This window comes from Schistocerca gregaria, chromosome X (genome assembly GCF_023897955.1).
Source record: "Schistocerca gregaria isolate iqSchGreg1 chromosome X, iqSchGreg1.2, whole genome shotgun sequence".
Classification (NCBI taxonomy): domain Eukaryota; kingdom Metazoa; phylum Arthropoda; class Insecta; order Orthoptera; family Acrididae; genus Schistocerca; species Schistocerca gregaria.
This window is the reverse complement of record NC_064931.1, coordinates 23,996,879-24,021,155: the sequence shown is the minus strand read 5'-3', so window position 1 is coordinate 24,021,155 and position 24,277 is coordinate 23,996,879. Positions and strand designations below refer to the sequence as shown.

Here is a 24,277-nt window from a genome sequence, read left to right as displayed (position 1 = left end):
TCGGAGTGGCTAAGGGCAAATAGGGCAGGGCCCGCAACACGAGAGGGCTGAAGCAACTAGAAAAAGCCAGTGTGTATCCATCAGCGAGCAGTTATGGCGCACTGTGGTGATGTTCTTCATTGCAACATGACCTGGAGACGACATTTGGACTTCATATGGGGAACAATCGTCGTGAAACTGGAAGATGGGCAAAGCGTGAGGAGTGTAGCCCAGAAGTTTGATACAGCTCTCAGCTTTGTTTCCCGTGCTGGGGGAGCGTTCCGAAACACAGGCACTGCAGCCCGAAGGACAGGAGGAGGTCAACTGCAGCAGCAGATGCCCGCTATATTGTGCAATAGGCAAGGAGAGGCACACAACAAACTGCGGGTGCAGTTGCAATCACATATGACGGGATTGCAAAAAATGGTTTAAATGGCTCTGAGCACTACGGGACTTAACTTCTGAGGTCATCAGTCCCCTAGAACTTAGAACTACTTAAATCTAACCAACCTGACGACATCACACACATCCATGCCCGAGGCAGGGTTCGAACCTGCGACCGTGGCGGTCGCGCGGTTCCAGACTGTAGCTCCTAGAACTGCTCGGCCACTCCGGCCGGCAAACGGGACTACAAGACACACAATCTGACTCTCTACACTAGCATGACAACGGCATGGGGGTGGTCTGTTTGCCCGATATGCATGCATTTCCGAAGGCACATTCCATCCTACTTTTCGGTAACACAGGTACTAGTATTTATTCGCCAATACGAGACCCTAGACTGTGAATAAATATGTCCTTGCTGGACAGGAATACACTTACGTACGAGTGCAGGTTGTGACACAAGGACGACGACATATGAAAGAACAGCCGTGATTCGTGCACGGATAGCATAAGCGGTTAAGGCGACTGCTGGCGTAAAGCGGGTACTCGGCTCGAATCTCAGATTTTCATTGTTGTCATTCTAACATACAGCCGAATTTGGTTCATATTCGCAACTGCGAGTGCATTTCCTGTATCACTTGAGAATCCCTGGCACGAAGTAGATGTTCTTTTCCTGAAACGCCATTGACAATGATTAGAGAACTGGCATTTGCGAGTGACTGCGGAAACATCATACTGTCATCAGCATACATCTCGCGTAGAGATCGCGAAAACAAGATAAGAGAAATCAGGGCTCATACGGAAGAGTATAAACAATCTCTTTCCCCTCGCTCCATTTGCGAGTGAAATAGGAAAGAGGATTACTAGCATTAACGCAAGACACCCTCCGGCATGTACTTTATGGTGACTTTCTGGGGATCTATGTAGATGTAGGTGTAAATGTGTATGTAGATGTAGATACAAATGGAAGCGAATTCTGAATTGAGTATTCTGAGATTATGATCCATTAGTCGGAAATGAATATTTAACGTGGCGCGAGATCTTCAGTGAGTTCAGAAACCATTAGTCTGAAATGAATAATTTAAGGTGACACGAGTCTTCATTGAGTACTGCACGGGAGATGGTTTGTGGGGCGCTCAACTGCGCCGTCATCAGCACCCCTCCACATTCCCAATCTGAACAAAGTCCAATCAAGCCACTTTCACGAATGATGACGGAATGACGAGGACAACACAAACACCCAGTCTCCGGGCAGAGAAAATCCCCAACTCGGACGGGAATCGAACCCGAGACCCCGTGATTCAGAGATATCAACGCTAGCCACTAGATCACAAGCTATGGACACTGCAACTGAGATACACCTGCCGTATCGACTTTGAAAAACATTTCTCTATCGCCCTCTAAACGTCCACTGTGTAGTTTCCCAATACCGACTGTCGAAGATGAAGCATTACTTGTTATAGGAACTTGTGAAAATACGCGCAGCGGACGGTGCAGGAGCTTTTAGCTCACGGAAACGTTTTGCACATAAAAGTTTTGCAACGTTCATCATCTTAATTGGAAGAAATTTATCGCTGTGAATAGAAGCTCAGGAGAAACTAGGTCGTTTAAGTCCCAGAGAGCTGGCCAAGTTCCTCGGCGAAGAGTTGTTCGCAAAGCACAATTTGAGAATATGGTGTGTTATCGTGTGGTAGATGATTCATCAATCATTGTCGAGCAACTTACCTGTTAAATGGGCATCTCAAAGAAGGGAATGTGAAGAGCAGAATTCTAGGAGCGATTACAATACTACCATAAGGAACGTGGGCGATAAATGGATCCACGTGGTTCTGAAAGGCGAGCTCGGCCATGGTTGATGCATTTAGACTGCCCGTCGTCACTTTGAACGGTTGCTGTGAGTATAGCTTGTTGCTGTAAGTTACAAGTTTTTAGATCAATAGGAAAGTAAATATTCATTTGAGATCAATACTTCATAGTTTCAAAACAATCATTTTTAAGATGAGATCGTCTAACACCTGTAAGATTATGCCCCTAAAGTACGCCCTGTATAATTTCGTAAGCACTTTTCGATATGTCTGTATGTTAATTATTAAAATGTGTGACGTATACCGACCAGACTGAGTGGGTTTTTAACCGGTTCTTCACGCTCGTATAGGGTAATGCTGAGCTGGGCCCCAATCTCCGCCTCAAAATGTACTATACCGAAGCAGTTAAAATCCGGTAACACACATAGCGAAGTTTACACGATCCACAGGCAGACGACGCACACGTTTTCACTTCCTGTGGTTAATTGACGACTGTGGCAACACTAGAGCAACCAGCGACTAAATTAAAATTAAAATAATTTTGCCGAATTATCATAATAGAGGTCATCATCCTAGGCTATGATGTGCGGAGCCGCGCACCTGCTACGGTCGCAGGTTCGAATCCTGCCTCGGGAATGGATGTGTGTGATGTCCTTAGGTTAGTTAGGTTTAAGTAGTTCTAAGTTCAAGGGGACTGATGACCACAGGTGTTAAGTCCCATAGTGCTCAGAGCCATTTGAACCATTTTTTGATGTGCCAAAACATTACGAATACTATAGAGGATGAAGTGAAATTCGCGCACTCACGCTTCACAGCGCGAATCCTCACATGCCAGCGATAAAAAATTGCCTGTCACAAAATTTCGTCCAGCGAGTACATCCAGAAGAAAAAGGACGTAAAAAAGAGACAATGTAGCAACACTGTAACCACATGTATGGTTACTACCTCTGTCAGCTCTTGTTAATTGTGCTATACTGTTGGTGCAGTGGATAGAGTTTTGGGTTAGCATACAGGAAGTCGATGTCTCGATCCTGGGTTGAGGCACGTGTTTTTTATTTCGTAAATATAGTTCAGGTGTGACGCTACCTGGCATCTTAATCGTCAATAGCGATTACAGCTGGTCCTCTGGAAAACATTTGCACTTACATATTGCAATAGTAGATATGGAAGATTGGTCAGCTTTGAAAGAAACCTTTCCACGTGTGGGCATGAATTTATTCGCACCACTCATCTACTAGATGCTACACCTGTTTTCTTTGTACCCTCCTCCAATTATCCCATAGATTATTACCATCTATTATTCTTGCCTCGTTTAGGCCCATTACATTGCGTTAGGGCCTTACGTTACCAGTAGGACTAGCAATGTGCTTAGCGAATAATGTCCAGTGTCGGTTAGTACAGGGTGTTTCAAAAATGACCGGTATATTTGAAACGGCAATACAAACTAAACGAGCAGCGATAGAAATACACCGATTGTTGCAATATGCTTGGGACAACAGTACATTTTCAGGCAGACAAACTTTCGAAATTACAGTAGTTACAATTGTCAACAACAGATGGCGCCGCGGTCTGGGAAACTCTATAGTACGATATTTTCCACATATCCACCATGCGTAGCAATAATATGGCGTAGTCTCTGAATGAAATTACCCGAAACCTTTGACAACGTGTCTGGCGGAATGGCTTCACATGCAGATGAGATGGACTGCTTCAGCTGTTCAATTGTTTCTGGATTCTGGCGGTACACCTGGTCTTCGTCAGTAAACCAAATGCTGCCCACATGCATATCGCCGTCATCAATCCTGTGCACTATATCGTTAGCGAATGTCTCTCGTGCAGCAATGGTAGCGGCCCTGAGGGGTTGCCGCGTTTGAATTTTGTATGGATAGAGGTGTAAACTCTGGCGCATGAGACGATAGGTGGACGTTGGCGTCATTTGGACCGCAGCTGCAACACGCGAACGGAAACCCGAGGCCGCTGTTGGATCACCTGCTGCACTAGCTGCGCGTTGCCCTCTGTGGTTGCCGTACGCGGTCGCCCTACCTTTCCAGCACGTACATCCGTCACGTTCCCAGTCCGTTGAAATTTTTGAAACAGATCCTTTATTGTATTTGCTTTTCGGTCCTTTGGTTACATTAAACCTCCGTTGAAAACTTAGTCTTGTTGCAACAACACTGTGTTCTAGGCGGTGGAATTCCAACACCAGAAAAATCCTCTGTTCTAAGGATTAATCCATGTTGTCCACAGCACACTTGCACGTTGTGAACAGCACACGCTTACAGCAGAAAGACGACGTACAGAATGGCGCACCCACAGACTGCGTTGTCTTCTATATCTTCACATCACTTGCAGCGCCATCTGTTGTTGCAAATTGTAACTACTGTAATTTCGAAAGTTTGTCCGCCTGAAAATGTACTGTTGTCCCAAGCATATTGCAACAAACGGTGTATTTCTATCGCTGCTCGTTTAGTTTTTATTGCCGTTTCAAATATACTGGTCATTTTTGAAACACCCTGTATTTGTATGTGTTACCACCATGGTCCCACTAATTATGCCTTTCAACACTGAGTATGGTAATTGCATGCCTGTTAATATGTATCTCAATGCATTATTATTATTATTATTATTGTTATTATTCTAGCGACGGGATTGTGGAAATATCACGTCTGTTACCATTAATGAAACCCTGTAATTCGAAACCAAACTTTTGACAATTAGTGGTGTTGGGATACATCATTCAGAACAATATCTATCAGAGGGATAATGTGCGTTAGGTGGAATAGTGCGCAAGACTGACAGCATGTTTATATTGTATGCACTGTCCGCCAGACGGGGACCAGTTGCAAGTGGAGTAAAGCGCCCATGACAGACTCCAACGTGCATGCGTACACGTATCCAATTTTCTCATTGTAAACCTCTAAACCAGTGTGGCACACGTATGGCATACACAAACGATGAATATGTGGATATGCTTCTGATCCTTGGTGCATCTGATAACAGGGCTTGCGGGCGGTTCTAGGTGCTACAGTCTGGAACCACGCGACCGCTACGGTCGCAGGTTCGAATCCTGCCTCGGGATGTGTTTGATGTCTTTAGGTTAGTTAGGTTTAAGTAGATCTAAATATGCTGCTACATATCCTCATCGGCGCCATCCAGATAAAAATGTGTTTCGCTATCCGGAGCTCTGACTTCGGGAGTCAGGTTCTCTTCTTCCACCATCACGTGACAGAGGTCGTCCACGGACTCGCCATACTGCAGCTACTGAGGAAGCTTTTCCAGAGGTCATACAACAAGAATCTCAGCGAAGTACACGTAGCATTGCAAGGCAGCTGCATGTGTTGCAACGCATAGTCGTTAATGTGCTGCAAGAGCATGGGCTGCATCCCCATCTTTATGCTTTCACACAACACCTTCATCCTGCAGGTCACAATCAGCGGATGCAATTCTGTGTATGGTTCCAACAACAACAGGAAGCCAACGATGGCTTCGTGAGCACCGTAATACGGTCGGATAAAGCAGCATTCACTCGTGAGTGTGTCTTCCATATACACAATGCCCATCATTGGTGTGAGATTAACCAGCACGTCATCCGCTACCATGGATATCAAGTTCACTTTGGAAGCAACATCTGGGGCGGAATATTGGGCGACAGGTGTTTGGGCTCCTACGTGTTACCTGACCGGTTGACAGCATGAAGTTACCATGCATTACTCTCAAACTACCTGCCTGATGCGCTGGAATATGCTCCACTACATATTCGGCAGAGGATATGGTTTCAACATGATGCTGCACCTCCTGACTCTGGAATTAATGTGCGACAGTATTTGGATGAATCATTTGCAGGGAAATGGCCCGGATGTGAAGGTCCAGTTGTATGGCCACCGCGTTCACCTGACCTAAATACCCTGAATTTCTTCCAGTGGGTTCACCTGAAGGTGCACGTGTACTCTACTCTGCTGACGAATGTGAAATAATTGGTAGCGCGAGGTTCATATTGCTCCAGTTACTGTGGACGCGAAGGGTCCAGACCTGTATGATCCGACGGGCTGTGCAATGTTTGAACATGCAGGGAGGTCGCTTTGAGCATCTCCTGTTCTGAGCACAACGTATTCTGATGTGAAGGTCATGCAGTCATTAATATGGACACTATTATTGTCATTGGTTGCTAATGTGCGACATCTGAGCGCTCATGTTACATGTAGAATAAATTAGAAGTAGATGTTGTGTTATTGTACTGTGCTATCATCGTTACGATCCCGGAATTGGTATTGTTTTTGTAGTTATTCTGTCCTATGACAGGTCATTTGTTTCAACTGTTAATTTCTTATTTAGAAAATGTAGTAAATTTAGCATACATGTGACCTAAGAAACGGTGTATATCTCAGTATGAAATGTCAGAATAAAATTAGCTAATAAAAAAATGCTGTCCAAGCCCGGAGGAACCCTCGCGCATGTCAACCCAAAACGTTATCCACTGAACCAACCATACAGCACATCTAATATATGCCAACAGAGGTACTTACTATACATGTGGTTACAGTGTTGCCAGATTGCCACTATTTAACGTCCTTTTTCTGCCAGATGTACTCACCAGACGAAATTTTGTGACAGACATTTTTTTATCGTTGGCATGTGAGGAGTCGCGCTGCGAAGCCCGAGTGCGAGAATTTCGCTTCACCCTGTATAACGAAATAACAAGCAACCAGCTGCATAACAGAAATTTAATTTCATTACCGGTTTCGGGCACTTAGTGCCTTTCTTTAGCTTACACCTATCGCATTATTTGCGAGTGTCAACAATAAGATGTATCCAGCAAACTGCCATGTACATGTGGTTCATAGAGTCTGTAGAAATTTTGTACAGACACTGTGAACCACATGAATATGGTGTTTTGCAGAATTCAAGTATTGTTGACACTCGCAAATAATGCGACAGGTATAACCTTCTGAAGAAGCAAAGTAGGTGCGCGAAACCGGTAAAGAAATTAAATTTCTTTTATGTAACTGGTTGCTTATTATTTCGTTATATGCGTCTACAGTTATTAAGGACGGATCAAATACTAAAATTGCGAACACTGCTCTCATTGAGACTGAATGCCGCCGCTGCCGTTGCGAAGACGTGACGCGGCTTGGGAAGTGCAGAAGCGGAGCCGAAGCAAGTAGGGAATCAGTCTAGCGACGATACGTGCTGTAAATGGGGAAATCCAGTATCACAAACGGCAGATTGTTTTGACTTTGTACCAGGGATCCAACATCTCAGAAACGGCGAAGGTGATGGGCTGTTCGTATCCTACTGTCCTGAACATCTAGGGAAGTGATTGAATCACGCTGAAACCACGAGTAGGCCACAATGCGTTGGCGGCCCATATCTCATCTAGAACGTGGAGGACGAATGCTTGCTCGCTAAGCAAAGCGGGATATGAAGTAGATCTGACGACAGAGTACAACGCTGGAGCAGGCACAAGTGTTTTGAAAGCACACTGTACAAGGCACGTTGTTGGACATGCGGCTCCGTAGCGTCGACCCCTGTGTGTCCCCACGTTGAACCTATACCATCATCATTTACGACTGGAGAAGGCGCAAGATAATAAAGATTGAAGCCTGAACCGATGGAAAAGTATCGCCTGGTCGAAAATGGTTCAAATGGTGGTGGTGGTGGTGGTTAGTGTTTAACGTCCCGTCGACAACGAGGTCATTAGAGACGGAGCACAAGCTCGGGTTAGGGAAGGATTGGGAAGGAAATCGGCCGTGCCCTTTCAAAGGAACCATCCCGGCATCTGCCTGAAACGATTTAGGGAAATCACGGAAAACCTAAATCAGGATGGCTGGAGACGGGATTGAACCGTCGTCCTGCCGAATGCGAGTCCAGTGTGCTAACCACTGCGCCACCTCGCTCGGTGGTTCAAATGGCTTTGACCACCATCGCCTGGTCGGATGAATCACAATTCTTCTTAAACTATGTTAATGGTCGTGCCCAGAGACGCCGTTATTCAGGAGAACAGCTACTCGAGAAAAGCATCTCGCCACAGACAATGGCTACTGGGAGCAGTATAACATTATGGAGACAGTCACCGGGGCTTCCGTGGGAAATACGGTGGTAGCCGAAGCCACCATGAGGTGTGGATAACGTCGTGTAATTGTTCCTAAAAGCACGGTCAGTTTCAGGAAGACATCGTTTCAGCCGAATTAGAAATTTGTAAATATTAGACCGTCGCAACTGTCTATTATCATGAAAGTAGAACCACCTAAACTGCGTACAGAATCACTAAGAGTCAATGCACACAAATTCCAAAGAGCGCAGGGAAGCTTGTTTAACAATAAAAGGTAAAGGAAAGCATGTCTTTGCAAGGTGTAGTGAACCTGTAATAACTATAGAATAAGAGAGGTAACTGAATGTACCAACAAGTAAGTTTTATGTGGTAGTATTGTAAGTAGTAGTTGTGTAAGTTTAGTTTTAAGGATGTGCATTTTGAGAAAAGGCGAGGGAAACATTTGTTTCAAAGGCGAAGTCCCATGCTGAAAATGGGGATTTAAAAACAAAAAACAAAACAAAAAAAAACCTGACTGGCATCTTCAATTGCCAAACATGTGAAATAAATAGCATTTATAAGGAACAAAAAAGTGTAACATAAAATAAGACTGGAAACTTGTATTAGAGAATAGAGATTCGACAAAGACAATATAGGATTAAGAAACAAAACAAAACCTTTGTGAACAATGTTCTACGAACATCCGAGTAACATATACAGGGAGAGTCATCTAACATTACCGCTGGTTATATTTCGTAAACCACATCAAATACTGACGAATCGATTCCACAGACCGAACGTGAGGAAAGGGGCTAGTGTAATTGGTTAATACAAACCATAAAAAAATGCACGGAAGTATGTTTTTAACACAAATATACGTTTTTTAAATCTAACCCCGTTAGTTTTGTTATCACATTTGAACATATAAACAAATACGTAATCAGTGTCGTTTGTTGCATTGTAAAATGTTAATTACATCCGTAGATGTTGTAACCTAAAGTGGACGCTTGAGTACCACTCCTCCGCTGTTTGATCATGTGTATCGGAGAGCACCGAATTACGTAGGGATCCAAAGGGAACGGTGATGGACCTTAGGTACAGAAGAGACTGGAACAGCACATTACGTCCACATGGTAACACCTGTTTATTGGTCTTTTTCACTGTCGCACATGTAAATTACCATGAGGGGTGAGGTACACGTACACACGTGGTTTCTGTTTTCAATCACAGAGTGGAATAGAGTGTGTCCCGACATGTCAGGCCAATAGATGTTCAATGTGGTGGCCATCATTTGCTGCACACAATTACAATCTATGGCGTAATGAATGTCGTACACGCCGCAGTACATCTGGTGTAATGTCGCTGCAGGCTGCCACAATACGTTGTTTCATATCCTCTGGGGTTGTAGGCACATCACGGTACACATTCTCCTTTAACGTACCCCACAGAAAGAAGTCCAGAGGTGTAATATCAGGAGAACGGGCTGGCCAATGTATGCGTCCTCCACGTCCTATGAAACTTGCCCGTCGAACATCCTGTCAAGGGTCAGCCTAGTGTTAATTGCGGAATGTGCAGGTGCACCATCATGCTGATACCACATACGTCGATGCGTTTCCAGTGGGACATTTTCGAGGAAAGTTGGCAGATCATTCTGTGGAAACGCGATGTATGTTGCAGTTGTTTGGGTCCCTGAAATGAAGTGAGGACCAATGAGGTGGTCGCTAATGATTCCGCACCATACATTTACAGTCCACGCTCGCTGTCGCTCTACTTGTCTGAGCCAGCGAGGATTGTCCACGGACCAGTAATGCATGTTCCGTAGATTCACTGCCCCGTGGTTTGTGAAACTCGCTTCATCGGTAAACAGGTAGAACTGCAACGCATTCTTTGTTAATGCCCATTGACAGAATTGCACTCGATGATTAAAGTCATCACCATGTAATTGCTGATGTAGCGACATTTGAAACGGGTGAAAGGTGACGATGCAGTATGCGCGTGACACTACTTTGACACCTAACACAGCTAACACACCAGCTGCACCCGCTTCTCCTGTGACGGGCCTGTTACGGACCCGTTTGCGTGCTACGATCATATCTGTTGCATGCAGTTGGCGGTAGATGTTTTGCAACGTGCGGCACGTTGGATGCTCTCTGTCTGGGTACCATTCTGCATACACCCTGCAGGCTTCAGCTGCATTTCGTCGACACTCGACATAGATGAGTATCATCTCCGCCTTTTCAGAGTTCGAATACACCATGGTCACAGTTCCTACAACACCACACTATCACAGACGTCTGGTAACACGGTGTACTACAGTTGGTCTGCGTGCGGAGAAGAATGCAGAATAACAATAGCAGCAAGCGCTACATGCGGACACTGTGACAGCTAGACCAAACCTCTACAGTGCACTACAGCCACACTCGTAAACACGGTCATCATCGTAAACATGTCCCTGCAGATGCTGCTTGCCGACCGTGGCCCGTGTTTGTTACAACACGCAACTGAACGTCGGAGGTGCAAGCGTCAAATTTAGATTACAACATGTCCGGATGTAATTAACATTTTACAATGCAACAAACGACACTGATTACGTATTTGTTTACATGTTTAGATGTGCTAACAAAACTAACGTGGTTCCATTTTAAAAAACGTGGGTTTGTGTTAATAACATACTTCCGTGCATTTTTGTATGGTTTGTATTAAACAATTACACTAGCCCCTCTCCTCACGTTCGGTCGGTGGAATCGGTTCGTCAGTATTTGATGTGGTTTACGAAATGTATCCAGCGGTAACGATAGGTGACTCACCCTGTATATATCATAAGATAGTTCCAGAGGCAAACATAGAAAAAAGTCAGGACGAATTCTTGCAAAGTGGGGTCTGCCACAGAAATATATTAAAGGCAAATGCAAAATGCTCTTAAAATTTTCTCAGTCCAACGCGAAGCCCAGTTAAACCAGGCGAGCGTGACGTTCAGTGAACAGAATGACAAACAGGCAAAGAGCTGATACTGCAAATAATATGCCACACTCTGGCAGCCATTGCTTCTCATCACTGAAGCGAGAACTCAGTATCTTTAATTCAGCAACATGATCCCACTGGGGAGGGATTATGACGTCATTCTGACAGCGTAGTGCGATGCCTCAAACACCAGTGGATGTTCCACAAAAACACCAATCAGCCCGCTGACATGTTGGAAAAGAACCAAGCTGGAGCCCCGAAAGCCACTATTGTGACGTCGAGGTGTGGTGAAGTACGCTGATGAGCCCAGGACAAGAGAACAAATGCAGTCATACTCAGCAAGACATGCAGTCATTTCCTCAGACGGACAGTAATAAATATTCAGGCTTCCAAGCCTTTATACGAGTACTGTTCATTTACACTGAAGCAGCTATGACGCAGACTCTACAACATTCGATAAATGATTTCAGTGTGACAGATTTTCACGGGAAGGTGCCCGGGTTCGATTCCTGGCAGGTCGTAGATTTTCTCCACTCAGGGACTCATTGTTGTGCTGTCCTTACATTAGTATTGTCATAATTGGCATACCCCTATTGAGCTGGCTATATGGGCACCTCTTGAGAGCTAATATAGACTGCTCTCTGCCTCGTCTACTGCTACCAACTCCTCGTGCCTTTCGGCTTGTGAGAATTGAACTCATGGATTCTGGTGCATCGTCAGTCTGTCGCTGTATCTGGAAGTCATGCTAAAGGCTGCTGCCCCCCGACTTGTATCTGTTAGTAGACACAGGTGTCCACGAGAGATCACGGAGAGGCGTGCTGTAACTCTGCGCTACCATCACATCAAGTGCGAAGCTGCTGGGGTTTACTCAGACACACCCCTTTGATGTCCACGAGAGGGCCCTAGTAAGCAATCGACGTTCGGATGGTCGATGCCACTGTAGGAGCTACACCTGACGCCCTTTACCCTGCCCAACATGGCTGTATTAGGTGCACTGCCATAATGGAGGCAACAGCCTCGAGGATCTACTGAGGTGAACGCTTGATCTACTTTTCGCATTCTACTCTGCAGCATGTTGCACTCAGTGTGACATTTTCGTAGCCCTCCTCGCTGCTGCTGCAGAAAAGATGATTAAAATGCAACACTTAAGTCGAATAAGTATATGTCTTCTATCTATATCCGAATCCCGCTCCAGCTACTGCCGGGTCTGTGTGCTGACGAGTCCACTCCATTTGGCTCGGTCCTCCCACCACTTTTCTTCCTCCACTTGCTACCAGGTCACACCTCTCCTTTCAACACATATTCTCACTCCCATTTTCCACCGTGTTCTTGGGCGCCCTCTAGATCTTTTCCCATCTATCTTTAGTTCTTCCATAATTTTGGGGAGTCTCTGCCCATGCATCCTCTTAACATGCACATACCATTTTAATCTCTTTCTTTCAATTTCTTCTCTCATACTTTCTTGTTTGAGGTCCTTTCTAATCTCTACATTCCTTACTCTGTCCATTCTTGTTTTTCCCTTAACTGCTCTGAGAAATTTCATTTCCCCTGCTTGCAGTCTGCTCCAGTCCCTTTCTGTCATTGTCCATGTTTCTCCACCATAGGTGACAATAGGGATGTAATAATTCTTATACATAAGGAGTTTTGATCTTTCTGAAACCTCATTATTTCAAATCAGATGTTTTATTGTTTGGTAGAAATTGCCTCCCTTCTGTAACCTCCTATTAATTTCGTTAATTATTCTTCCATCCCTAGATATTTCACTCCCTAAATAAGTGAAACTTTCTACCACTTTGAGGGGTTCTCCATTCAAGGTAATATTTCAATTGATTCCTTTCTCTCTTCCAAATACCATTACTTTACTCTTATCTTTATTTATTTTTAATCCACACATTTTCATTATTTCCTTCCACGCATCAAGCTGTAACTGTACATCTACCTCTTTATCACCCCATATTACCATATCATCTGCAAAAATCATCTTTTTTTCTTTTTATTTTACTATATCTTTAACTGCCCTATTCGTTCCCTCCATCACAACATTAAAAAGCGCAGGAGATAGAATACTTCCTTGGTTAAGTCCTTGTCTTATTTAGAAGTATTCAGAGTTCCCCAATGGTGTTCTAATTCTATAATTGCGACCTCTGTATATTGTCTTTATAACATTAATGTATCCATCTTCTATATCTATCTTCTTCAGTTCTTCCCACAGTCTTTCCCTGTCAACTGAGTCATATGCCTTTTCTATGTCTATAAAAACCATTATCACCCTTTTGTTATACTCCCAAACTTTTTTCCATCAGTTGACGGATAGAAAATATCAGGTCGATCGTGCTCCTTCCTTTGCTAAACCCATGCTGTTCTTCACTCAGCTCCTTTTCTATCTTTTCACTTACTCGATTTAGTAAAATTCTTTCAAAAATCTTGGCTGTATGACTCATGAGGGTTATTCCTCTGTAGTTTTTACAAAGTCTTTTATTGCCTTTCTTGAAGATGGGAACAATGTCTCCTATTCTCGAGTCGTCAGGTATTTTACTATTTCTCCACACGCTTGATAGTACTCTATACAGCCACTGCATTCCCACTGGACCTGCTGCTCTTATCATGTCCACTGATACTTCATCAGGTCCTGGGGCTTTTCCCCCATTCATCTTCTTCACAGCTTTTTCCATTTCTTCCCATGTAATTTGTCCTAATTCTGCTTCCCAACTTCTCTCAATTTCTCCATTATTTGTTGTTTCCTCATGTACCTGCCCCTCAGCGTTTAACAGTTTCTTAAAATGTTCTTTGCAGAGATCTTTTATATTCCCTGGATCTTCAATAATGGTACCGTTCTCTGTTTCCATCTTTGCTGGTACTTCAGAAGCCTTCCTTTTTTTTCATCATTTTATAGAACATTTTCTTATTGCTTTTCACATCTTCTTCAAGTTTTTTTTGTAAACTCTTCCCATGCCTTTTTCTTTACTGTTTCCACTATTTCTTTGCACTTCTTCTTTTCCTCTATATGTCTTGCTACTGCTATTTCATTCGCGCATCGAGGGCCAACTGACCTTCACCACTGTACTCCACAATTTGCTACCCTGCAAACGTAAGGGTTTCAACCCAGGACCTTACAATACTTCCCTTTACCAATAGGCTGCACAGTTTTGTTTTCACTCCTCGAGTGTGGTGTTATCGTACTGTTGTGCAGGGATTTCAGTGTGCAGCAAGATCACAGATTTTTACCAACAAACAAATAAAACTATGTGCGTTTTGAACCTCTCGCGGCGTAATGAATAATCCATTAAATTTCTGGCATGGAGTCTTGCATATACTACTGCTTTAATGGATATTTCAGTCACGTATCGTCCTCCCATCCTCAGGGTGAGCCGTAGGACTGTCAAGGTGCCAAGCGCGGCCGTATATGTGCTAAACTTTGGCGATAGTGCTCATGCAGGTCACAGATGCTGGTCAAAGAGGTCAGAGAGGTACACTGGTGTTACATGGACGACAGATCTGTGGTATGGCCTCACGGGAAGGATGAATTAGATCGATTTCTTGAGCATCTGAAATCTATCCAGGCTAATATCAAATTTACTATGGAAATACAAAATGATGGGCGCCTCCCTTTTTTGGATGTTTTCATTCGTTATAACATTGAAGACACATTAGGACAGGCAGTATATCGTAAACCAATGCATACGAATCTGTATTTATATTTCAGAAGCTACCATCATCCTTCACAAACCGCACTTGTCCTTAAAACCTTAGTGCGCAAGCCACACTGTATATCCGACAATGATAAGGTGCAGGAAGAGCTGACACACATCAAGAGCATTTTTAAAGCAAATGGATATTCCCAGCAACAAATCTGCAAAGCATTGAATATGGATTCTAGAATGCAAGTACGTGATCTGGAAGAAGAAAGTTTGACTTTCAGGTCAAGAGCGTTTTTGCCTTATGTGGGTGCTCTTTCTTCGAAGATAAGCCGTATTCTTGGTAAACACCGTGTTAGGGTGATCTTCCGGCCCTACGAAGAGTGCAACATTACTCGGTTCTGTGTAGGACGATTCATTGCTTCGTAAGGCGGGTCTGTATCAGATTCCTTGCCAAAATTGTGATAAGTTTGTCGGTCAGACAAAGAGCACTGTTCGTGAGAGGTGCGTGGAACACTGAAGATACACACGCGAACTACAACCAGACAAGTTAGATGTGAACTACAGTGACATGAAGATTTTAACATGCACCTCTTCCGTTTGGGATTCTTTTTTCAAGGAGCTATAGAAATTAGATTAACCGATAACTTTGATCATGGTTTCAATTGAATAATGCATAGCATCTACCTCTGGGCATAATTAAATAGCATAAAAGTGGTCAAGGTGTTGCTGCCGCTGAATACATGTCGATAAGTGACTGGTATGTCTGAACGCTTTCATCACAGGTAGCGGGTGTGTAAGTGTAACTCTTTGCCGCTGACTAGCATGTGTGACTCGCATGCGCAGTACCGCCCAGACGGAGCACATAAAGGCGTCGTTAGTATTGCGAATCACTCTACGGACGGCCTGACGATACGTGGCCGAAATACCAGATGAATAAATAGTATTTGCGCGGATGAATGCCCGAAATTTAACCGATTAAACAAAATTACGTAACTCTGTAGTTCAGAGGTAATATTTAAGAGACAGAGACCACCCCTAGAAATATAAAACGCAGAAAGAACTCTGTGTTTTTCGTAAGTACCGATACCCATCGGCCGGCCGGAGTGGCCGTGCGGTTCTAGGCGCTACAGTCTGGAGCCGAGCGACCGCTACGGTCGCAGGTTCGAATCCTGCCTCAGGCATGGATGTGTGTGATGTCCTTAGGTTAGTTAGGTTTAATTAGTTCTACGTTCTAGGCGACTGATGACTTCAGAAGTTAAGTCGCATAGTGCTCAGAACCATTTGAACCATTTTTGATACCCATCGGTTTCGGAAGATGACTGCTAGAAAACTACAAGATATACACAAAATAGACACATGCCAGTGGAAAGAATAATTCTCCATGTTTTAAATCACATTGCAGTTACTCACTATGGGTCTCGGAGGAGGTTCGAGTCCTCCCTCGGGCATGGGTGTGTGTGTGTGTGTGTTTGTCCTCAGGATAATTTAGGTTAAGTAGTGTGTAAGCTTAGGGTCTGATGACATTAGCAGTTAAGTCCCATTACATTTCACACACTTTTTTTCCTCAATATGGGCACCAATTGCGAAGGGGCATACACATCCAAGACGTCATGGTCGATATCAGCGACCACATCCTTCTTTATATATCTTCCAAATTAAATAGTAGTGACGGCAGGAAAACACGATCTCAGACCAAACAACATAAAAAGAAATTACATTGATTTAAGACATGTGAACATGATGGCCACTGAAACAGTGGAGACTCGTGACGGAAAGTCCGACCAATCCTATGCTTAGGCAGTTCAATACCGAGGTAATCACGAACGTCTGAAGGAGAGTGTGTTGGTGGATCATCTTGTTGCAAAATGAAGTTTCCACTGTCTTACTGTAATCTTGGCAGAAACTATAATTGCACTGTCTCCAAGTACACGAAACCATTTTGAAGAGGACATAGACGAAAACTCGTTAAAGTCAGGTGACCCATAATGTGTTCCACAAACTCATGCGGATGTCCTCTGCCCCAAACACAGACGTTATGATTGTTCACCTTTCCAGACAGATGGCACCGAGCGAGGAGGCGCAGTGGTTAGCACACTGATCTCGCTTTCAGGAGAACGATGGCTCAAACCTGCGTCCGGCCATCCTGATTTAGGTTTTCCGTAATTTTCCTAAATCACTTCAGTCAAATGCCAGGCTGGTTCTTTTGAAAGGGCACGACCGACTTCCTTTCCCATCCTACCCTAATACGATGGGACCGATAACCTCAATGTTTGGTCCTCTCCCCCGAATCAACCAACCAACACGTGAAACGATGCTTCGTCGTGGAAACCAACTTTTACGATAAATAGTCTTCCTCCAATAGCCGAGGCAGTCGTTGGCAAGGTCAGAAGAAAGCTCGCTGTCATTAGCAATCAGGATGTCTACCAACTGCTGGCTGTATGATTTTAGACGCACACTTTTTCACCGAATGCACAAGACCGTTGACTCCGTTATCTGCACTACATTGTTCGCACGTGCTATCGATATCTTCGGGCTTCTGACGAATGATTCCTGCACATGCTCTAGCTCCTCTGCTGACGGTCCCGATATGTTATACCACCACAGTCTGCTTTGTCTGTTAGCGCTTGTGCCTCATATTTGGTAGGAAATCGTTGCTCAACCGTCACATATAATTCAGAATTGGCGATTTCAAGGACAGAAAACGCAAGAACGTCTCTATTATACGCAATGTTCTAGTACGCTTAGCCCTTAGTGGCATGTTCTGCAACAGTGCTGTTGCACTTTTTACGAATGTAAACTAGGAGAGATGCTCTCTCCACTGATGTATCATTTTTCTGTATGTCGTCTACTGAAACCCCGGGGGTGCTTATGAGTAACCGTGTACAATATACTGTGATGACGACAGTTATGGGATAGCCATATGTATTCATACAGATGACTGTACTATCGAATACACCAGTTATAATAGGACAGTTAATTGGCGGAGCTGTCATTTGTACTCACCTGACCCTTGTGAAAATGCTTCCGACACGATTACGGCCGCTCGACGGGAATTAACAACCGTTTGATGCGGAATGGTAGTTGGAGCTAGAAGCATGGGACATTCCATTTGGGAAACCGTTGGGGAATTCAATATTACGAGGCCCACAGTCTCAAGAGTGTGCCGAGAATACCAAATTTCAGGCATTACCTCTCACTACGGACAACGTAGTGGCCGACGGTCTTCACTTAACGACTGAGGTCATCGGCGATGGTGTAGAAGTGTCAGCGCTAACAGACAAGCAACACTGCGTGAAATAACCGTAGAGATCAATAAGGGACGAGTGACGAACGTGCCACGAAATTTGGCATTAATGGGGTATAGCAGGAGACGAGCGACGCAAGTGCCTTTGCCAATAGCACGACATTGCTTGCAGCGCCCCACCTGAGCGGTCGCCTGGAAAACCGTGGCCTGGTCAGATGACTCCCGGTTTGAGTCTGTAGGAGCTGATGGTACGGTTCGAGTGTGGCGCAGACCCCACGAAGACATGGACTCAAGCTGTCAACAAGGCACTGTGCGAGCTGGTGGTGGCGGCGTAATGGTGTGGGTTGTGTGTTTACATGGAATGGACCGGGTCCTTTGGTCCAACTGACCTTATAATTGTAACTGGTCACGGTCGGTTACTTAAAGATCATTTGCAGCCATTCAGTGATAGAATTTTTATGGATGACAGTGCGCCATGTCACCAGACCACAATTGTTCGCTGTTGGTTTGACGAACATTATGGACAATTCGAGTTAATGTTTTGGCCACCCAGATCGCCTGACATGAATCTTATAAAACATTTATGGGACGTAAAAGAGAGGTCAGTTCGTGCACAAAATCCTGCACCAGCAACACTTCCGCAATTACGGACGGCTATAGGGGCAGCGTAGCTAAGTATTTGTGCAGGGGACTTCCGAACACTTGACGAGTCCGTGTCACGTCGAGTCGCTGCACTACGGCGGGCTTAAGGAGGTCGGACACGGCGTTAAGAGGCGTCCCACGACTTCTGTCATCTCAGCGTATAAGGAAGTCAAAGCGGACCCGACATTGGAAACAGAGGAATGCAGAAGAGCAGCAGACTACTTACGGAGACAGAAAGGTAGATGAGCAGCAGGAGAGGTTTGCAGCTGGCAGCGGCCACGGCGCATCAGCTGGCTGGCGATATCATGGCTGCTGCGTGCGCGCTGAGTGCTGCGTGTTGCGGGCCCGGACGGAACGAGCGTAGCCTGCACCTGCACACACATCATTAACTCACCATAATAGCCCTGATACGTAGTTTAGCATTTTTATGATTTTTATTTTAAATTTATTTGTACAGAATTCTAAAAATATGAACAATCAGGACAGAGACTGAGAGCAGTACATGCTGTAACTTGGCAATATTTCGGAAAAGTGTAAGGTCATTAGACGGCGATGATGACTGCTGGTGGAAGACCACATGGAATTCCAGAATTGGCAAGCTATAGTTCTTAGCTTTGGCATCTGTCTGAGAGCGCGCTCTAAGGAAATGCAGCCGAATACTACACATCGCTGTGGTTGTATTCAGTGTCTCCATCTATTAAATAATCAGCTGTATCGTCGAGGACAGCCTCTTTGGTAACGCCATCCCTAGAAGAAGAAGTAGATGTCATGATCTTGTTCTTGCTTATAATTACAGCTGCGAAGGCTATCATAAGTAAGCATAGACTACAGCAGTTTTCCTAGTTGCCTTGTGCAGTTAAGATTGTAACTGCGGTACATCTACATTAGGTGTGTTGCTTACCTATCAGGTTTTACCTCTTTTCGACCCCTTTGTTTCCATATGCGATCAGTAAGTTACTAGATTACAGAAACTGCCTTTGTTTACTTGAGGTTTTATCCGAAAATTGTCGATTTGTTATATCAGACAGGAGTGTAGGAGTGAAAACAGGAAACAATACAGATTTATCATATAGCTCTAGAAAACGCAATTTCCTCAAAAAAAGTTTAAATTAAAAGAATGCAAAACAAAAACTTATCAAATGTCGCTCCTATACGTTGTTTAATTTATATAAAACATGTAGCGTTATTAGTAAACAACATTCACACTTATCAATAATAACAGGAATATCTTTGTCTTCCATAATGATGAAGAATGTTCTATTGAGTATTTGTGGATGTAAACTTTACTTGCATCAAAAGTAAGTGGTATGGTTACATAAAAGAGGAGAAGGTCTGCAATAAAATTTTTATTACTTACAAAACGCCATTTATATTCTGTAACGGTATAAAATATGCTGTGGACTAACAGTGAATAATGTGTGGTTCTAAATATGTGCAAATAAAAAAATAGGCTCCCAGTTTCTCTTTTGCATATTCATTTATGTTTCTTTCCCTACCAATGCTACCAATATTACTGGTAATCCTACCATTTACTACGTCATTTATGTAGTGTACCAAAATTACCGAACCGTAGTTTTGGTAGAGCTCTACTTATAATCCATCTAATGTGCTTTATTCAGACAGTCCTAGGAAACTGCAAATTTTTATGTCTACACTAAAATTAAATGGCGTTGGTATTAACTGCATCTATAATTGTCCTTATTATTATCATTATTGTTTCCTTTATGGCCTTCTTTTGACCACTCTGCTCAATTACTCAAAGGTTTATATAAGTTGTTTCGTTATTCAACAATACAATTCAGTTCAATAATAATTCAGTACGACAATTCAATAATACAATTGTTATACAAGGATTGTTATAATTTATTGTTATATTGTCGGTGTTTTGCTCTTCTTTATGCCCAATATTTCTTCATTCTTTCAGATAGTTTCTTTCTTTCTTCATCTGCAGTCCTTTTATTGGTCTTTTTTTGTAGTCTGGTCTGTGTGTCTTGCAGTATTCTTGTTTTCTCTGTTTTGTTTTCTACGTTATCTAATGTCACTTGAAGTTCTTTTATATCTTCCATTATTTCTATGATACGCTAAATGTTGCTCTTACTGCTCCAGAACGTTTCTGTTATTCTCTTATTAATTCTATTTTCTGATCTTTTTATCAGATATCGAGGGAATAAGATGCATTTCTTCCTGATCGTGCTCATTACTGTTTCAATTTTCTTGTTTACAATGCCATTTGAAGCTCTTCCCCAGTGCTCATTTACGTCACATTGTTTATTTATTTATTCCCAAATTTTCTTTTGTTATATCTTCAAGATTTCGTCAATTTCTACTGTATTAGTTGCTTTAAAGATGGTTTCAGTTGCATATGTTATTTATGATTGTGTAACTGTTTATAATGCTTTAATTTTTCAGCTATAGATAGACTTTCCTTGATGTATGTGTTTTCAGTACTGTAATTTGCATTGTTCAGTTTCTTTTGTTCTGTTTTGCCAAGTTCGTTTCACATTCGGATTTTATATTATGACCTTATCTAAATATTTAATTTTATCAGCAATTTCGATTTTCTGCTCTTCTACTGTAATTTTGTTTCTAAGTGAGGGATCAATTAGCATAATCCCTGCTTTTTGAAACGATTTTCTATTTCTTGTAGTTATTTTAGTTTTTGTCTGACTTCTTCAACATTGTTGGCTATGAGAGCAAGATCATCAAAGAATTCCTAGCAATATAAAGTTATATCATTTTTCGCACTTCCATATCTTATGTTCTTTCAGTTATCCTTGTGTCATTCATTACGGATACCAGTGCGCAGTTGAACAATAATAGCGATAGACAGTCACCTTGTCTTAAACCTGTTTCTATGAGGAATGGTACAGAACATTCTCCTCCAAATTTCACTCCCGATTTAGTGTTTGTTAGAGTAAGTTCTATTAATTTAGTTACTTTTGGCTGGAGTTCTAGATACCTTACCATTTTTAATACTGACAGTAACTGAAGATACTCATATTCCTTCTTAAAGCCCACAAATGTTATTGCCTGAGATTTGTAGCATGCTATAATCAGTTTTGAACTAATAACCAGCTCTACACAGCTTCTCAGTGATCTGAAACCTCCCTGGAATTCCCTGTTCTAGTTGTCCCTTGATTCTTCCATATAGGATCTTGTATAGAATCTTATATGTGCCATCTAGTAGACTGATTTCTCTTTAGTTGTACAGACTGTTCTTATCCCCCATTTTGTGTCGTAGATGAATGATGGCCGTGGTCCAATGTTTGAGAAATATTTCTGCTAGCCAAAGTTTTGTTAGAGTCATGTGTAAGGAAGGCTTGACTGAGTCGCTTGAATAGGTAAATATGCAACAAAAACCTGATCGTCTCCCCACGCCTCATAATTATTTAGTCTTTTGAGTACTATTTCTACTTCTTGGAAGTTGGAGTCTCTAATTTCCAAGGTGTGTTTTCTACTGGGGTATTTACGTGTATTTGTAACGGATCTTTGGGTTATTCGCAGTTTAAAAGTTTATTAAATGTTTTTGTCATGATTTCAGTTATTTTCTTTGTTATTGTGTGCCAGTCTTCCTACTTCCTCTTTCAGTACTCATGTAGGGGTATTATGCAATTGCAGCTACTTCCCAAAGATTTTCTAGTATTTCCTGGAATTGCGGTATTTATCTCTATAGCGTATATTAGTTCTTTATGGAATCGTCTCTTGATTCTCCTAATGTTCTGTGTGAAATTTTTCCTTTATTGATTGCATTTTCTTATTTTTTGCGTGTTTGAAAGTTTGACCACCCTTGGTAGTTTTCTTCATGAAATTTATTACTTCTGTACAACAAAATCTATTCACAATAAATTTCAATGACAGCAGCCACATATACCGATGCATGTTCCTACAAAATTGCGTCACTGTACGACGCATAGTTCAAGAGATGCCAAGTCATAAACATGAAAATAAAACTAGAGGGCGTAAATCGCTAGAGATATAGGTGAAACATGCACACAAAGAGGTGTGAAATATGTTAAATACGTATTAAGTGTATTTGAAATGTGCGTTGGCAGCCAAAGAAACGATAAAAGAGTCATACTAAACCACCGGAACGATTTCACCCAAATGTGGCACCTACATTATTTAGGATCTGGCAAGAAATGTTGGCTGGATAAGAGCCACCAGCCTCGTATTGGGTAGAGAGAGAAAGTGGTAGGGGGAAATTGACAGACAGAGATGGGGAAGGAGGAGATGAACACAGATAGAGGGAAGGAGGAAATGGGCAGAGAAATGGAAGAAGAGGAGATGGATAGAGAGTGGGGAGAAGAGGATGTGGACAGGAGAGGAGAGAGCAGGGGATGGACAGAGAAAGAAAAGAGGAGGAGATGGACATATAGAAGAGGGAGGAGAATATGAACCGTGAGAAAGGGGGAGGTGGAGATGGACAAAGAGAGAGGAGAGAGCAGAAGCAGAACAGCGCGAGGGGAAGGAGACGGACGGAGAGAGGCGGAAAGAAAATGGGCAGAGAGAGAGGGTGGAATAGATAGACTAATACAAGTCTGGAATAAGTACAGACCCAGACATTTTTATAAATAACTGTTTAACCGTGGGTTACACCGCGGGGCGGAGCTAGTTTCAACTACTTAGCGGTCTGGGCCTCTGTCTACTTCTCTCAGTACTTAAATATTGTACGTTTCCTTATGAAAATTTTTGTTGATACCGATATTATCTAACTGCCGCAGCACCTCCTCCTGAAGCATTTCAGTTTAGATATAAGGTTGTGTCCTGTGCAGCGTTCTACAAGTCTTCGACCACTATTGTTTGTAAAGTTATGTGCACTCCATTTTCCAGTTATATCTTTATATTTTCATTCTCTTCCCAGCTGAGCATTGAAGTCTCCCAATAATATTTTTACATTCCTTTTCTTTATTCTGGTCACAGTTTTCTCGAGAAGGTCCCAAAACTTATCTCTCTCTTTGTTTACTTTTGTTACAAACTTTTTTCATTTGTAGGAGCATGACCATTAATTATTGTGTAAGTTTTATTCATTACTTCAAAAGTTATAATTGCAGTTTTTGGTGAGACCGCTTGAAAATCAGTTACTGAATATTTTATTTTCATATTCATCATAAATCATGTTCCAGATTTGGGACATTGCTTCATAAGCCTCTGTCCCAGTTGCCCCTTATAAATCCTGTATTCTTGTGATTCGATCGGTCATATGTCGTGTTTCTCTTTTCTTTGGCCCGTCCTCCTATTAAAATTTTTTGTTTATTTGATTCAGCTGCGAAATTCTTGAGTTTTCCTGTCTTAAGAGTTGAGTTACTTTGTGTGTTGGTACATAATTTATTTGAACCTTCTTTTTGTGTGTCAGCGTGCATTTGGGTGATTGCAAACGCTCTGATTCTTTGCTGTCTTCTAGTTGGCTACCCAAAGAATCCGACGTAGCTTCTACCTGCCTTATTCGACTGGACAGTGGTATTTTTTTCCTAAAAGACGTTTCCATATTTGATTTTCAAAGGTAATTAAACTTATCTGGAGCAAGCACCGATTTAGAACTACGTTTGTTAACCGTAGAGTGTCGTTATTAATGCGACGAATAGGATTTGCACACCGA

The 24,277-nt window shown here is 42.8% G+C and overlaps 1 protein-coding gene across 1 annotated transcript in view; it reads right to left on the bottom strand.

The window, feature by feature from the left end:
• The window catches only part of LOC126298918 (muscarinic acetylcholine receptor DM1), a 1,498,118-nt gene that overhangs the window by 929,870 nt on the left and 543,971 nt on the right, over window positions 1-24,277 (bottom strand). Inside the window, exon 3 of the mRNA XM_049990459.1 lies at window positions 18,908-19,052. The gene's annotated coding sequence lies outside the window, so the exon portion shown is untranslated. The remainder of the gene's footprint in view (window positions 1-18,907; window positions 19,053-24,277) is intronic.